The sequence below is a fragment of the Vulpes vulpes genome, chromosome 11 (genome assembly GCF_048418805.1).
Source record: "Vulpes vulpes isolate BD-2025 chromosome 11, VulVul3, whole genome shotgun sequence".
NCBI classification, from domain to species: Eukaryota; Metazoa; Chordata; class Mammalia; order Carnivora; family Canidae; genus Vulpes; species Vulpes vulpes.
This window is the reverse complement of record NC_132790.1, coordinates 36,388,420-36,406,761: the sequence shown is the minus strand read 5'-3', so window position 1 is coordinate 36,406,761 and position 18,342 is coordinate 36,388,420.

Genomic DNA, 18,342 nt, shown 5'->3' with positions numbered 1-18,342 from the left:
CTCATTGGAGATGGCTCCCAGCTGCCCATAGTACTAACACAAACAGGTGGAGCACACAAAGATGAAGGTGGCATTATGAAACTCAGACCTTATCCTGTGAGCCCAGGGAAGCTGGCATAAAAAGCAAGACTTCAGAGAGATTAATGAACAGATATTTAGGTGGGAATGGAATGGGGAGAGACTGGCAGCTGGGAGACAAGCTGGCAGGGAAGAGTCCTGAGACAACATGGCTGACAGAAACTTTTGGGCTATGTGGCACTTTGCGTAGTAGGTCGGTAGACTGGTTGGAGACAGAAGAATCACTGCAGGGAATGAATCAAAGTATAAACAGTATGCAAATATACTTTGGGTTTTAGTTTAACTCCCTTACAAACTTTCTTCTGTTCCTTTATCTTTGAAGTTATTTCTTAAGGTACGAAATAGGTATTTGTAGAAAAAAAAAAAAAAGAAGAAGAAGCTGTGTAACTTGAAAAGGGAGACTAAATGGCATTAAGTTTTGTGTGTTCATGGAATGATGTTTGAATGTTGCGTGCACACAACACATGACTTTCTCTGAAACTAAGAAACTTTGTGTTTCCCTTAAATCTTGGTTTAAATTTAAAATATTCCTTTTCACATGTTCTGTGTCTCGACTATAGTTATAATTACATGATGATACTCATTTATCAAAACTTCTCTAACTCTACATTTAAAATTGGTGATTTTGTGGAATGTCTGGGTAGCTCAGTGGTCGAGTGTCTGCTTTTGGCTCAGGGTGTGATCCTAGGGTCCTGGGACTGAGTCTCGCATCGGGCTCCCTGAAGGGAGCCTGCTTCTCCCTCTGCCTGTGTCTCTGCCTCTCTGTGTGTCTCTCATGAATAAATAAATAATTTAAAACAATAAAATTGGTGACTTTGTGTGCCTCAATAAAGCTGATTTTCAAAAACCGAATAGGGCAGCCCCAGTGGCCCAGTGGTCTGGTGCTGCCTTTGACCCGGGGTGTGATCCTGGAGACCTGGGATCAAGTCCCACATCAGGCTCCCTGCATGGAGCCTGCTTCTCTCCCTCTTCCTCTGCCTGTGTCTCTGCCTCTCTCTCTCTCTCTCTCTCTCTCTCTCTGTCATGAATAAATAAAAGCTTTAAAAATTTTTTTAAAAATAAATAAAAATAAATAGAAAACTGAATAAAAGTCAAATCTATCCAGAGATGAATCCAGACAAATAAGAATGCCTATGTACGAATGCACTTATATAAAACTCTCAAAAATGCAAACTATTCTATAGTGACAGAAAGCAGATCAGTGGTTGCTTCATTGAGGGTAGGGTTTCCTATACCTCATAGTGCTATCTATACATACATATATGGCACTGAGTTTGAGAGACTTCCAGTTAAATATAGCTGAGTTTATCTCCTCCTACAGAAACATCACTAAATAGGGAGAGGTGGGGCAGAGTAGGGTTGGAGGGAGTATAAATCCACAAAGACTGAGAAAATTAGAAAGGAAATGTGAGCAAAAGAGAAATTTCAGAAATACATCTTGAAAAGTGGAAAATGAGTGGAGGAGTAAAATGTGACTTAGAGCAGAGGAGGCTGCTATTGAGAGTCCACAGAAGATGCAGGACTTGAGGTGGTACTGAGTACACCGAAGGTAGGGGAGGTGCAGGGATTGGTTGAAATTTTTATGTAAATATTAAAGCCAGAGGCCCTCTTTCCCATCCTTTGAAGTCAGGGAGTGACTTTTGGCAATAGGAAGCATGTTCTCTGGAGATAATGAGCAAGAGAGACCCAGACAGGCTCAGGGACACAAGACATATAGGGGTGAGGTGGAGCTGGGTTAATAGTAGGAGATTGAAACATGCTGATTATGGGAAAGTTCAAGTAATAAGCAGTGGGACCCACAGCCTTCTTTCTTAGATCTACTCCCATGGGTATCCCTGGGTGGCTCGTTGGTTTAGTGCCTGCCTTTGGCCCAGGGCGCGATCCTGGAGTCCCGGGATCGAGTCCCACATTGGGCTCCCTGCATGGAGCCTGCTTCTCCCTCCTCCTGTGTCTCTGCCTCTCTCTCTCTCTCTCTCTCTCTCTCTATGTCTATCATGAATAAATAAATAAATCTTTAAAAAAATATTTAGATCTACTCCCATGAAGACCCTTCTTCCAAATAACCATCAGGCATGTAACCCTGAGGCAGGAGATTGGAGGCTGCTTCTCTAAAGACAAAACATACTCCACATACTGGTATTTGAAGGATCCAGTGGGGGAAAGCATTAAAGGAAATTCCAGCTGATAGCTGTGTCATAGGCCTAGAAAGTAATTAGATGGGGCAGGAGAACTTGAGAGTTCTGAGGGGTAGATAGATTGCCGGGGGGAGGGGGGGGTGGGGTGGGGGGAATGGAACAGAAAGATCATTCGATATATTTTAGCATCTGGAAAATGATAACAATAGGTGTTTGACAAGTCCAATCAAGCATTTAAATAGATTTATAGAAAACTGTGCAACTGAAAATAACAAGCTGATTGCTAACCCCTGGAAAAACAAAAAACTATTCAGGAAAGGAAACATAATCATAGTAATTACCTGCCACATCAGTGTATAATATTTGAAATTTTTTTAAAATTTATTTTATGATAAATTTTATTTATGATAAAATTTATTTATGATAGTCACACAGAGAGAGAGAGAGAGAGAGAGAGAGAGGCAGAGACATAGGCAGAGGGAGAAGCAGGCTCCATGCACCGGGAGCCTGACGTGGGATTCAATTCCGGGTCTCCAGGATCGCGCCCTGGGCCAAAGGCAGGCTCTAAACCGCTGTGCCACCCAGGGATCCCTGAATTTTTTTTTTTTATTATATAAGTAGTGACTGATGATTTAACCCAAAAATGGGAGGATGGGGGGCGGGGAGTAAGTGAGATCAGAAGTTGTAAGAGAACTAATTCTCATTGACTAGAACTAGAAAAAAAGGTCTACTTAATAAACGGTGTTGGAATTTCCAAATGCAATCTTTTAAAAACATTAGACTCCTGCATTAATATAAAATCCAGATTAAAATGAGTTAATAAACATTAAAAAAATAAGGGTTCTTAAAATACATTGGAGGAGAAAAAATACTTCTAAGCAGGGGACAAACTGCAAAAGCCATAAAGGCAAATGATGGACAGATTTGACCTTAAAGAACAAAAAATGTAGGAGTGAGTGACAGGGATCACCACAAATTAAGTTAAACAGAAGCTACAAACCTGGAAGAAAATATGTGCAACAAACTTAAGAGATAAAGGATTAATACTATCTACACATATAATTTTTAGGAGTTCTGTGTGGTTCTTTTTCAAATCTATTTCTCAGTTTAAAATACCTTGCTTCTTAATTGTATTTTTGATAGTCTTATTTCTATAAATGTATCAAACAAACTTATACTCTGAATTTGCTAATATGCTAGTTATAATAATATCTGCAGTTTCTGCTTTTCTGACTGTGGTATACTTTATTGTGTCTGCTAATGTTTGCTCCTGGCAGCTTGTTCCATGGTATTTTGACTGTGAGTTTATGTTCATTAAAACCTTATTATGTGTGAATTTTTTGAAAGATGGTTTAAAGTTTTTTTTTTCCTGGAGTTTTGCTTTTACTAACCTAAATGCCTGAGAGCATTAACTAACCCAGAATCTAAGTATTAAACAATATTTAGGTATGGTGAGGTTTTCTTGTGCTACATAGGCATGTAGATTCTATTTTCAACCCTGCTTGAGCGTTGAACTTGCAGTGTACAATTTTCCTTTCCAAGGAAGACATTTTTTTCCTCCTTTACTGCCCACTACTGTGTAAGTGGCTTTCCCATAAATAGTCCTTCAAATCTGATCATGTATGTCACTTCCTCTACTTAAGAAAGCTATAGATATACTCATTTGTCGGGTCTTAGCTTAAACATTACTTCCTTATGAATGCCTCCTCTAACTGGCAAACTAGACCAAGTCCCCAGTTCATGCTCTCGCAGTGCCTTGTATTTCTCTCCATAGGCATTCATAACAATTATAATCCATTATTTGTATAATATTTCAGTTAAATAGTAAATTTCTTCATCATTGGCTGTAAACTATGATGTCAATCACCTTCACCACTCTGTCTTCAACATCTAACTTAGGGTCTGGTGCATATTTGTTGAATAAATAAAAAATAAATTAACAATTTGGGGAATATTACATAATGGAGCAAATCTAGTTCCCAGATCTATCATGTCCCAGCCCTGTAAATGTCTCCAAGTCTCAGTTGCTTACTTGTAAAATAGAATTAATAACACTCATCTCATGGGATTGTTGTAAGGGTTACAAATGATGTATCCAAACTACAAGATGGCCCTTGGCAATGATAGATCCTCAATACGTGGTAGCTTTTATTATTATTTGCCAGCTATGCCTAAGTTCTGGAGAACTGTGCCAACCAATTATTTTAAGCATACCCATTAGCCATTTCAAATAGGGAGAATCACTATGAATCACAGTGACTTACTGCATCAATATGATAATCAATGGACTGTTCCAGAAATTGGATTTCAAAAATAATACAGACTTAAAACTTGATAATATTGCTTTCAAAAATAAGTCAGCATGATGGTTTCATGAGTGCATACATATGAAAAAATGTATTAAGTTGTACACTTTAGCTATGTACAGTTCATTATATGTCAATTATCCCACAGTAAGACTTTTTTAAATAGAGAAAAAATTAAGCTATCAACAATGAGTGAAATGAAATTCATGTAGTAGCTCTATTATTTAGGATGAACTTTGATTCGTTTCATTGTTTTTTTAACCAAGGACCTGTCTATTATTTGGCTTCAATTTGAAGACAATTTAATTGTTTCTCACATAGTTCTTCTTTTTTTTTCCATTGAGATTTGCTCTATGGTTTGACAAATGTCAGTGCCATCACTGCTGAAACTCCACCCCTTAAATGTAAATATTTGCTGAAGGTTAGTTTTGCTATAATGGTACAAAAGGAAAATTATCTCCATTTCAGAATTGACTGTCTTAAAAGTATTTATATTTATAGCAATGTTCTGGAAAATATGAATAATGCCAGTTTTTTTTTTTTTAAGTTAGCATCCTTCACAGATCTAACTGATGAATTTGGGCCTCTTTTTGAAGAGTGACTACTCAAGTATACAGTTAATGAATCATGAGTATCCACACATTGGACAGTCTGTATTACTGCTACTGTTAAGGCAGCAACAATTTGTGTATTGTTTGTTTATTAACACCCATTCTAACACAGGTTAGAAGACCTGTGTATAAAACCCTAGGGCACGGATCTGAAAGGTGAGCAAGAACAGATGTATGCTTCTGTGAATTTGGTGAACAACTATGAGATAGAATGTCTTGGTTTGTTTCCCCAAAAGCAGACCCTGAGACAGAAATGTGGGATGCAGGTAGTTTATATAGGAAGTGATCTCAGGAAGCACAAATGAGGAAGTGGGGGACATGGATAGGAAAGGGGGAAATGCCAATAAATGAATGAGTGAGTTACTGCTGTATGAATCTGGGGCACAGTCTCACTAGACCCTCTGCGGAGTCGTTTGAACAAGCTTCAAATTATCCCACTGAGGGATAGGTTAAGCCAGAGTATTTACCTGCAGATTCATGTCATTGTTTGGAGGATGCCCTGGAAAATGGGGGCATTAATTACACACACACACACACACACACACACACACACACACACACACGTGAGCTGAGCAAGCTCTTGTCAGCTAAAGAAAGTCCTCAGACAGAGACAGCAAAGAGATGCCACCCATTGAAATAGAAAGCTGGCTGTGTGCATGGAAACAGCCCATGGTAGGTGCCAGTGACTCAGACGTTGGTGAGGGAGTATGAGCTGGGATGTCAGCGTCATTTGCGACACAAAGGACATGGAATCTTGATGTGATAGAATGGCAACATGAGGTATTGAGGAATGTGTAGAGGCATGGTTAAAGCAATGGGTTTATAAATTCTGAAGGAGAAACGTCTCTTTACCACTTGTCCAGCATGAAATAAAATTGAGGAAATGCACAATTAGCTGGTCAATTCAATAGACTTTTCAGTTGTTCTGTATCTTGTTGATAGGTGGTGTAGCAGCATTGGAATTACCTGCAAATCTGTTGTGAATGCAGATTCCCAGGCCTCACCTCAACTCTATTGAATCAAAACTTCTGGACATGGGATCCAGAAATCTGTGACAAGCCCCATAGGTGATCCTGATACACACTCAAGTCAGGGAGCTTCAACTGGAGACAAAACAGTGTACTGATACTGATCCCACAGTGTGGAGAGAACCGTCTGGTTTCTGATCTTATTTGGGTGTAAAAATGGACAAATTATGTCATTTTTTTAAAGATTTATTTATTCATGTCTACACAGAGAGAGAGAGGCAGAGACATAGGCAGAGGGAGAAGAAGGCCCCCTGCAGGGAGCCTGCTGTGGGACTCCACCCCAGAACCCCAGGATCACAACCTGAGCCATGACACTCAACCACCGAGCACCCAGGTGCCCCAAATTATGTCATCTTTATGAGTCTTTTCCAATGCATAAAATGAGAAATTTGGACAAGTATACTGTAGTTTCAAAAAAAAATAATTTAAGCAGTGGAATACTTTCTTCCAAAGAAATTTTACTTTTGAAGCATTAGTATATGAAACATAAAAACAGAGCTCCTTTTTTTTTTTTTTTTTAAGATTTGATTTAGTTGAGAGAGAGTGTGTGTGTGAAGGAGAGAGAGAGAGAGAGAGAGAGAGAGAGAGAAGGAGCAGGGGTGGGGCAGAGGGAGAGGAAGAAGCAGACTCCCCTCTGAGCAGACCCTGGGATCATGACCTGAGCCAAAGGCAGACACTTAACCAACTGAGCCACCCAGGCGCCCAATGGATTTCCTTGATTGGGATATTAGCCCAGTATCCTGTCTTTTCACTTTCCCTACAGTGGCTTTTTAAGCATCACTATGGACCTTTGGAGTTCTAAGAAGTATAGTTTGAGAATCACAACTCTAGGAGGCCTTCAAGGGCCATCTACAGTATGATCTAAGACATCAGTGAGCCTTATCCACAGTTTACCTGCTGAGATAGACCTGCAACCACAAACCCTGGATTCAAAGCCTGGCTGAGCCCCTACTAGCAGGGAGACCAGGAGCAAGTCACATAGCTCCTATGGCTTCCACAGCATCCCCATTCATAACTTGAAGTTCACTTTCACTCTTGTTACATCTGCCATACAGAGTGGTGGACAGGGGCAAATGAAATCATGTATGTGAACATACTTGATAAGTTGCTAAGTCCTATCTAATTGAAAGGGATTGTTGTGGGAGAAATTATCCTTCCGGGTAGTTTTCCTTTGTAACTGGTGCCAAAGATAAGTAGAAACAGAGAGTGTAGATAGTGAAATAGTCTGTAGTTTCTTCTTTATCTTCAAGGGATGCAAATGCAATTTTCTTTTTTAATTAAAAACCTGCTCACCAGGAAGTGTCACTTTAAATAAAATGTTGCCTAAGCAGAGACTTGAGTTAACCTGTTGACTCATTCTACAAAGTTTGTAAAAGTAATATTTAGGGTAATACTATCTAAAGAGATAATTAGCTTTTCTTAACAATTTACTGCCCACATACTAATAGGGAGAGCCAATTTTGGAATACGTTGACTTAGCATTTGTAACTGCTTGCATATTCAGAAAAATTTTAGTGCATCATTACCTCATATTTATTTGGCTTTTTAAAAAAATCATATGTCCACAATAGCCAAACTGTGGAAGGAGCCTCAGTGTCCATCGAAAGATGAATGGATAAGGAAGTTGTGGTCTATGTATACAATGGAATATTACTCAGCCATTAGAAACAACAAATACCCACCATTTGCTTCCACGTGGGTGGAACTGCTGGAGGGTATTATGCTGATTGAACAAGTCAATCAGAGAAGGACAAACATTATATTGTCTCATTCATTTGGGGAATATAAAAAATAGTGAAAGGGAATAAAGGGGAAATGAGAGAAAATAAGTGGGAAATATCAGAAAGGGAGACAGAACATAAGAGAGTCCTAACTCTGGGAAACGAACAAGGGGTGGTGGAAAGGGTGGAGGGTGGGGGTGACTGGGTGATGGGCACTGAGGGGGGCACTTGATGGGATGAGCACTGGGTGTTATGCTATATGTTGGCAAATTGAACTCCAATAAAAAAAATAAATAAATAAATCAGATGTGTATTCCAGGAGAGATTCATGCATCTATCACAGAAATGCCTGAGATATCCCAGGTAGCACATTTTATGGCTATATTTTGTCATCAGCGACCTGTCATCATCAAGTTGTGAATAATTTCTTGTGGAACTTTTGGAAGAGTATCTATTAGTAATGTCGAATATGGGGTTAGAAGGTAGTCTGATTGAAGACCTGGTTTTTCTTTCCCCGCTCCAAACCTTCAAGGTGGCAGTTCAGGATAATATCTGAAGACTGTAATCATAAGAAGCATATATCTAACAAAAACTCTGAATGGCCACTTTGAAGGCTGCTATCACATGAACCTACCAACATTTTATTTTCATTTTCTTTTTTTTAAGATTTTATTGACTTATTCATGTCTACACAGAGAGAGAGGCAGAGACACAGGCAGAGGGAGAAGCAGCCTCCCTTTGGGGAGCCTGATGTGGAACACGATTCTAAGACCCCAGGATCATGCCCTGAGGCAAAGGCATGATCCCGAGCCTCCCTAAGCATCCCCTTACCAATATTTTCTAACTGTGTCTCACTTTGCACTTCCTTCACATTTTTCCCATTACTTGGATCATCAGCCTCACCTTGTTGTACACCAATCAGAACTCCCTGAGAAGGAATCAACATGGACTGGACAAGGATTTGCTCACAACTGCTCCATATTTGGGTGGAGGGGCTGTCAGGATTCCTACACCTTGGAGCTATTGGGGCAGCTATGGGGCAAGGCTCCTGCAAGTGTGTTCATTCAATTATTGGGAAAAGACACGAGCACAGTGCTAGGCACTGTGGAAAAAACAAACAGGGTTGCTGGGATCTGCAGGTTACTGAGAAGCCAGGCAGGCAGGAGTGGAGTGGGAAGACAAAGAGGCATGGAGAGGAGCAGAGAGTGTTTCAAGTAGAGAGAATAGTATATAGAAAGGCCCAGAAGAGAGAGCATGGAAGCGTGGAATGTTCTGAGGACAGAAGAAAGTCCATGGTGGCTAAACCATAGGGAGTCACGTGGATAGTGAGTTGAGTCAGTGCCAAGGCAAAGAAGATCTTGTCTGCACGGGCCTCTTTTTCCTCATGTGTGGCAATAGGGCTGGTAAAGAGCAATGCTTCTCAGACTGCCCTATGGAACCAAGGGGGTTCCACCCAGGAGCCTCAGAGGGCCTTGGGGTGTAGGGGGTAAAAGGCAATTGCTCTGGGGTCCAGCTTCTGCTTCAGTAAGAGCAGCTTCATTCATATCCATTTCCAATGTTAGGGATCCAATAATGTTAGAAAATAGGGTTCCATGGATTAAAAAGTGATTGAAAACAACCAGGTCCCCTCTGGCTCTGACATCCTCGAATAATAGGATTCTGTGCTGCTCCCCTTGCGAGAAGGCTGTCCAGGTTACTAGAGGTGTGGGCATATTGTCTCCTGATGGGTGGCCCATTCCTAATTGAAAACACACGGGTTGGGATCCCTGGGTGGTGCAGTGGTTTAGCGTCTGCCTTTGGCCCAGGGCGTGATCCTGGAGACCCGGGATCGAATCCCACGTTGGGCTCCCGGTGCATGGAGCCTGCTTCTCCCTCTGCCTGTGTCTCTGCCTCTCTCTCTCTCTCTCTCTCTCTCTCACTGTGTGCCTATCATAAATAAATTTTTTAAAAAAGATTAAAGAAAACACACAGGTTTATGGTGTGAACAAAAGTTCTGGGACTTTCTGTTCACTTTTTCACAGTACTTTCCAAAAGAGTCCCTGAAATTTTCACTTTCCCACCATGACTGATATCTCTTTATGTTGGCAGGTCAAAAGAACCTTCCAGCGAGCCTCATATCTGCCTTCATAAAGAGCAAGTGTGTGTTATAATGCTGAGTCCCCCTCACACTACACCCACACAGCTATAAAGACACATCCACCTACACGTGAAACCCGAGAATGAGGACCAACCTCTCCTAAAATGAGAACTCACTCCCTTACACATACATATGTGTCTTACACATAAGTGGCACCGTAAGTACTGGTTGAATCATCTTCTTTCTTTTTCTTCCAGACTCTTATTCTTTAGACTTTGACTCCATAGACCAGCATAACCTGTTTTAGCTTCTCACTTACCTGAGTCCCCTGGACTTGGCTTTTTGCCTTCTTGACCTCTTGCCTTTGAGTCCAGCCGAGGCTCTGAAACTCAACTTTTGTTCATATATCCATGGAATCTGTACACTATCCCTGCCCGAGCAGATGGGGGCCCAGCTCCTCTGATGCAGAGCAGCCTGGCCATCTGCTCAGACCCTGAGAGAACATGGTCACAATTTAAGGAATCCATTTGGATATTCCCTGACAGCTCCTGCCCTCCCCAGCCCCTCCCAGCTGGAGCCACGAGAAAGCACCCACCAGGAAGAGACTCAGACTTCCTCATTCCTCTAGTCAACCTGACTGAGCAGTGCTTCTTAAAGTTTAACGGGCAGACAAATCACCTGGGGGATCAGATCAAAGTGGATATTCTGATATTTGGGGCTGGGGTGGGGTCTGAGAGCCTGCAATTTCTAAGAAGTTCCCCAAGTCATGTCAACGGGTCATGAGCTTCACTTTGAGTGGTAAAATGTGAATGTGTAGACTAATGAAGTTTAATTCTCACCACATCCCTGTGGGATTAGTATGATACCTGTTTTATACATGAGGAACCAGAGTCTTACACAGGTTAGAAGCCTGTCAAAGGTTGTACTAATGGGAAATGGCAGCTGGGATTCCAGCTCACTTCTCTGGCTCTGAGCCTTCCTACTTTCTGGGATAGCTCAAGCATCTCTTCCTTAATCTTCTTATGTTGCCAAAATCCACACAGTTGGGTTTCTGCCTCAGCTTCCTTGCCTAACACTTTAGTTTCTGGCTTTCTGGCTCAGGCTGAGCCCTGCTCCAAACCCCCGCCCGCTTGGCTAGTGATCACGCACCCAGCTCTTTCCAGCCCCTCCTCACCCACCCATGTCTTAGTTGGGATTCGGCTACAGATGGTCCAGTTGCCTGGAAACAAAGCATTGCTTCATGTTGCAAGATAGCTTCTAGGAACTAGAATGTTTCCTTTCCTCTATACTTCCCCTCCTGATGCTTTGAAGTTTCACACTCAGCATCAAGCACTTCAGAAAGTAAATAAGCTGCAAAATAGGTGTAGTAAAGAAAGAGGGAAGTGGCACTAATTTTTGCAAACTTCATTCTTGGACCTCTTCTGCCCAGGGCGGTATTCCTAATGGTCCAGGCATCCTTTCCCTAGGGGTGTAACAACTAGTAGAGCTTATGATTTGACTTGTCCCCAACCCTATCTCTGCTAGGCTGAGGCTCTAGAGAGAGCAGAGAGTCAGAGTCTGGGGGAGTTGTCCACATGGGATGGATGTTACATAGACCACAGAAGCTCTGGCCTGTGATCATGCCTTTGACTTCTAGGGCTCCCCACTCCCTCCCCACCAGTCTCTCTTAGCAGGGCCAGCTTTAAGCAAGGAGCTTACTTCCATTTACTCCCATTGAATTACCTAGTGCAGGAGGAGGGAAAGTATTTGCAATGGCCTCAACTGCTTCATCTTCCTTGGAGTGGCAGAATTTAGCAAGAATTGGGTATTGAAATGTGTCATTGTCAGTTCTCACTGACCCATGCAAAGTTTTCTCCCTTTGTTACTCAGTGTAACCCATTCTTCTTCCTGATACTGTGACTTTTAGTGCAAAATCTCTAACAGAATTTTGTAAGCCATTCCCTGTGCTCAGACTGACGCTTTTGATGATCATGAACCAGACCTCAGGCAACCTTCTGTAGGCCCTATATCATTTTAAGTGACATCTGTTTCTTGTTTAAGTGTTCCTTCCCTCCACCCACATACCCAGCAGTTGGCAATTCCTACCCAACCCAGGCCCAAGTTTGTCATGGACCTTCTGACCCCCTGACTGTATGTAGCTGGGTCCTCTGATCCCTATGCCTTGGTCCTCTTCCCCTCAACACTATGAGGTGACTTTAACCACACGTCAGGCAGCCGCTCTGTAAGTCACCCAAACTCCTTCTGCTCTTGCCCCCAATCAGACAACATGTAAACATGTTCATGGTCAGCAGTATAAAACTTGCGGTCTAAGTTCGAGTCGCCCTCAGGGTTTGCCATGGTTTCTGTACAAGTCTTGGAGTTGTTTTTTGTTTACTCTGAGCAGGCGGATGGTGGACGGAGCTTCAGCCTGACCACAGCATCCTGTAGTCAGCATGTAGAGTTTACATGCATCTTGAAACTTTTGAGCGTTATTTGATCTGGGGCCGTAAGAAGTATTCCAAAGTAAAGTTTCAAAGCTTTGCATCAATATTTTCCTTATGGGGACTCTACTTGAGTCTAGAAAATTTCGTGATCAACACCAACATTTTTTTTAGCTCCACTGTTGACTGTGTAATTTTTGGCAATCTTCAGGCATTCTTTGTTGCAAATTCTTTTGAAACCAGTAGCAAATGCTTAGTAGCATTGATAGTATCAACCAAAACTTAGTTTGGAAATTGAATAAAAGGAAAAAAATAAATGAGTTAATGTTCTAAACTTAAGTGTATTTTTACCTTCTCTCAAGTCTATGTGCTATTTTTTGTCTTAGAAAAATTTAAATGATCTTAGCATAGGATATGTCCGATTACAAACTATACATGCTGTTAATTGAATAAGTAAACAAATGAATGTGGGTGGAGTGGAGGAGGAGGCTGGGGTTGGGGTGGATGGTGGTCAGAGCACCCAGCAATCCTGGTAGTGCCCGAGGGCTGAGACAGAGCCAGGCAGAGGTCAGTGCCTGGTCTGAGTCAGCCTAGTGACCTTGCCCATTGTCTCCATTCATAGACCCTATAGGAAGCCCTGCCCCACATTCAGGTGCTTGGCATGTCAGTGCCGCTTTCACCCCTACCCTCCCTTCTCCACCTACTTGCTCCTTACTGTTGGCTTCTGCTACTACCTTCTTTCTTTCTTCCCTCTTGGCTGGTTCCCCCCTCTCTCTCTGCCAGGCTCCTTTGGATTGATGCTTTTAGGCTGGGCATTGGTTCTGTTCCCTGCCTTCCTTCCTAGTTTCTTTCCTCAGATTCCTTCTTACATCCACATTCCAAGCTGTGGGCCAGCTCTACTTCAATCTGAGCCTAGCTCTAGTTTCCTAGTTGGAGCCTTAGACATGTACTGACCTAATTGGCAAATTGGATCTCAGGGATTGGGGCATAGCAGCAGGAATTTTCAGATAGGGGTGGTGCTCAAAACCAGGCAGGCAACAAGGCTGAGGGTACAGATTTTATCTAGTTTGGGTCAGGACTGTGATTGGAACGAAGAGACTAGCAGGAGATGGTCAAGAGGTCAGGGATTCAGGGTAGGCTATCCATGTAGCAGAGTAACTCAAGTGCAAAGCAAAGAGTTAAGGAGAGTTCCAGTCTTACAGAAAGGCAAGCATGCTCCTGACAAAAGGTTAGGGATAAGGTTGTAATTTGATGGGCACATAGGTATACACCAAACCCAAGCTACATTAGTGCTGATTCCAGACTCTCTACCTGCGGGTCTGAAACATTGATCTGGCAGTCTGGTTGGGGCTGAGACTCAAAGACAGACGTTGAGAGGAGGCAGGAGAGGGTGTGAATCCCAACTCTGCTACTTACTAACTCTGTGACCTCGGGCAAATAGCTTCACCTTGAGCCCAAGTCCTGTAAAATGGGGTTGGTAACAGCTACCTCACCTGGGTGTGGTGAGGATTAAATGATGACTTTGGGATGACTTTGAGGCTTCCTCAAAAAGAAGACAAGTCTTTGAGCAGCTAGGGCTCTCCATGAGGCCCAAGTGGGGAGAGGGCGATGGTCAGCAGCCCAGCACTGGTGTGGCTGGCTCTGGTGCCACAGTCGTCATTCAGGTTTGGCAGCTGGAAAACAAGAACACCCAGTGGGTGTGCTCCCCACCCCCACCCCCGCCACCCCAGGTCTGGAGGAGTGGTTGGGTGTTGGCTTATTCATCTCTGCCACATGCTCACGTGTATATAGTACTATTGTATTTGCTATGACTCTTGCCAGGAGCTCATGGTCTCTGAGTGCCAAGTCAGTGCATCTTTTGACTTCAAGCTCAAGTGGAGGTGACCAAAAATGGGAAAAAAAAAAAAAACACAAATAGATAGATAGATAGATAGATAGATAGATAGATAGATAGATAATCTAGACATCTATCCCACCTATTGCTGAGTCCATTCCACATACCAGCTTTGGACTTAACCTTTCATTCTTCTGCTCAGAAATCTTTCATTGCTCCTTATTTTTAATTCCATCATTTTCTTAATTTTCTAGGCTTTTTATAATCTGATTTCAGGTTCTCAGCCCTTCAGCTGCCTTGCTTCCTAATGTCCCCCTTTTTTGTTCTGCCCAGGCCTGTACCTCTCAGTTACAGCTTCTCCTTCCCTTTGGGTGTTTTGCCTGCGGTTGCCCCTGTTGTTTTTCCTCTCTTAAAAATCCTACTCTTTCTTCAACGTGGCTCAGATCTCACCTTACACTTGAAGCTCTTTTTGATTCTTGGAATGGTTATTATCTCCATATTCCTGAACTGCTGTATTACTTGATAGTTTAGAATATATCAAATATCACAAAATCAAGATCCTATCAACTAAAGATGCACAATTATTTTATGTACATTAGGAAAACCCTTCTAATAAAAGTAGCGACCAGGGGTACCTGGGTGGCTTGACTGGTTAAGCATCTGCCTTTGGCTCAGGTCATGATCCCGGGGACCTGGGATGGAGCTCCATATTGGCTCCTTGCTCAGTGGGGAGCCTGCTTCTCCCTCTCTCCCTCCTCATGCTTCTCTGTCTCTCACTATCTCAAATAAATAAATAAAATCTTAAAAAGAAATAAAACTGGCAACCATAGAACATAAGACACATCCTTATTTCAGAAAGGTTAAGCTGTAAAGAAGTTTGTCTTGGACTCAATGAATACCATAATTATTTAGTGCTACATATTATTCATAATTATGATGGACATCACCACTGTTTTATAATTGCCTGTTTATTTTCTGACTCCTCCACTAGAATGTATACTTATGAAGACAGATTTCATCTCTGGCCCATTCATTGTTGCATCTCTAAGCATCCCGCACACTGTCTGGTCCTCAGTAAATGACTGAATAAATGGACCCCTAACATGAATGGAAAGTTCCTCAAAGGCAGGGGTTATGTATTCCATACTTACGTATAGTTATTTTTAAAATTGACATGCAAGATACATATAGTACACTAATAAGTGTACAGACTAACGTCTTTTATATATGTATATATCTGCATTACAATCACTGAAATTAAGATACAGAGCATTTTCCTAAAGTACTTTTCCCAGTGCTGAGGAAATAGGAGATACCAGTCAATATTTATCTATACTCATTGATTGATTAAATAGTCTCCAGCTACCCTTTTACAGCTTAGTTTCAATTCACTTATGTTTATCCTGGTTCAATGTTTCTCAAATTCTCTCCTTCATCAGAATCACCTACAAGGCTTGTAGAAACACAGATTACTGGGCCCCACCCCTGAACTTCCTGATTTAGAAGGTCTGTGGTAGAGCCTGAGAATTTGCTTTTCAAACAAGGTAATGTTGATGTGGCTCTAATGAGGTGGGGAGGGAGGGTCTTTTCAAGAGTATGAAATGTCTGCCAAGTCAGGTGCTTATTCTGGTCAGGGGTTCTTTACCTTTTCTTTGCAACAGACAGCCTGGGCAGTGTGGTAAAGCCCCTGTACTCCTCAGAAGAATATTTCTAAATGGAATGAAATAAAAGACCTAGGACTACAAAGAAAATCAATTATGTTAAAATGGGTTATTCACGTTATTTTTAAATTATTTTTAAAATTATAATATTTACAATATCTATAAGTCATCTGTGTTGTGATATGAAATATTTGTGGTTTCCATTGGTGGTAAACTCACACACCTACAGATAACACTACTGTGGTTGTTGCTTATATTTATAACTGAAGGAAATGACAAATAGCAGATAGAAGTTAGTGAAGATAAAGAGCCTAGGTTAGGAATCCTTGCCCTGGTGCAATCTGAAATAAGATGCTCTACTGTTGGCACTGCATGGAGTTCCAAAGAATTGGAGTCTGTGTCATTCAGTATTATTAACTAAATGCCTTCAATGTGGAGACACTGTGATAGATGCTTGATATTTAGAGAGGAATAAGACACTTTCTCTTTCCTTATTCATTAATGTCCCATTTTGGTGCAGGAAGATGGAAATATAAACTGATAATTAAAGCGGAGTATGATACCTGCTGAAAGGGAAGTATGCACAAAGCACAGAAGAAAAGAATGGAATAATATATACAGGAGCATAGGGGTAAGACCTCTGTTACTTAGAACTCAGTTGGATGAAGTTGTGGTGGTAGACTATTACACTGGTGGTCCTCAATGAAACATACCTCCAAATCCTCAGGCTCCCCCATATGACTCTGAAGTTGGCCACAAAACTTACTTTGGCCAAAGGAACAGTAGCCAGCTGACACAAATATTTGTACATTGGGGCTTTCCTCTTGCCTCTTGGGCTTCAGTTGTCATGTAAGAAGTTTGGGCTTAGGTTAGTGAATGAGGAGAGGTTACGTGGACCACAGCCCTGGGGAATGAGAGACCATTCTTCGATGTTCCAGCCTCAGTTGAGCACTCAGCTGAATGTAGCAGCATTAGAAACCCCAATCAGTGAGTAAGAAGCATCAGAACCACCAACCCACAGAATCATAAAAAATAATAAATTGTTGTTTTTCACCACTAGGTTTTAGAGTGTTTTGCTACACACCAATAGGTAACTCAAATAGTTGTTTTTCTTTACCAAATTTTCCTCTTCTATTTCACTTTTTAAGATGAAGAAGGCAAAACACCCTGTAAAATAAGCCAATGCAGAGATTCTTCTGCAAACAATTAAGCACAATTTCTAGAAAAGCTTCCAGTGTTTCATACATTTAAATCTTTTAAGATCCATGGCTAGAAAACTTATCTAACTCTAGTAAATTAACATGCTGATCTTCAGAGAATAATTACTTTAAAATCACGAACTCCTAAAACCTGGAATTTTCAGCTGGAAGAGATCTTGGAATCTATGCACACTAAACTCTTCATTTTATTTTAAAAGTTTCTTTATCTTTTTTAATGATCTCTACACCCAGCATGGGGCTGAAACTCATGACCCTGAGATCAAGAGTCACATGTTCTTCTGACTAAACCAGCTAGGTGCCCCTAACCTCTTAATTTAATGAGGACAACAAGGCGTGAGAGGTGAAAGCTACAAAGTCTTTTGTTAGTAGGGTCCAGAAGGGAAACCAGATCTTCTGACTTCTAATACAATGTCTTCCAATAAGTAAGAAATAGCAATTTGTAGATTATCATTTCCATTGTTTTATATTTGCAATAGGCAAAGCAGATATTTTTATCCTTTCTAATTTTGTGGATGAGTTAGATTTAAAAAAGACCTGCTTATTTCATGTAACTCATAAAACCAGGACTAGACTGTGGGTCTTATATCCCCTGGGCCAGGACTTTTTCATTATATCATGCTGCCTCTCATGTTCAGCATAAAAAACAAGGAAATAAACTAATATATTTTTGAAAAAGGATCAGCAGTAGACACTAATCTGGTTCATCTCTGAATTTCTCATAGTCATGTATCATGTACATAATGTGTCACTCGATAAATATTTGTAATATGAAATGAATACATGAATGAATAACTGAATAAACAAGCAATAGAACAAGACTATGTTTTGTTTTTACTAGGCATTCCATTCTTTTTTTTTTTTTTTAAGATTTTATGTATTTATTCATGAGAGACACAGAGAGGAAAAGAGAGAGAGAGGCAGAGAGAGAAGCAGGTTCTTTGAGGGGACCCCGATGGAGGACTCGATTCCAGGACGGTGGGATCACACCCTGAGCCAAAGGCAGACGCTGGACCCCTGAGCCATCCAGGTGCCCCCAGGCATTCCATACTTAAAGTGTATGGTTAATCGAGATTCCTCTGTCTGAAAAGGAATAAAAGGACAAAAATGCCAACGAGTAGTAATGATAATATTATTGTGCTTTGAAAGTGGAGTCATGAATACAAAGGCAAGATCTATCAATATGTGCCTCCTGTCTTGTATGTAGTAACTCAAAAGTTATTTGCCCCTTCTTCCAAGGGGGAAGCTGAGGTA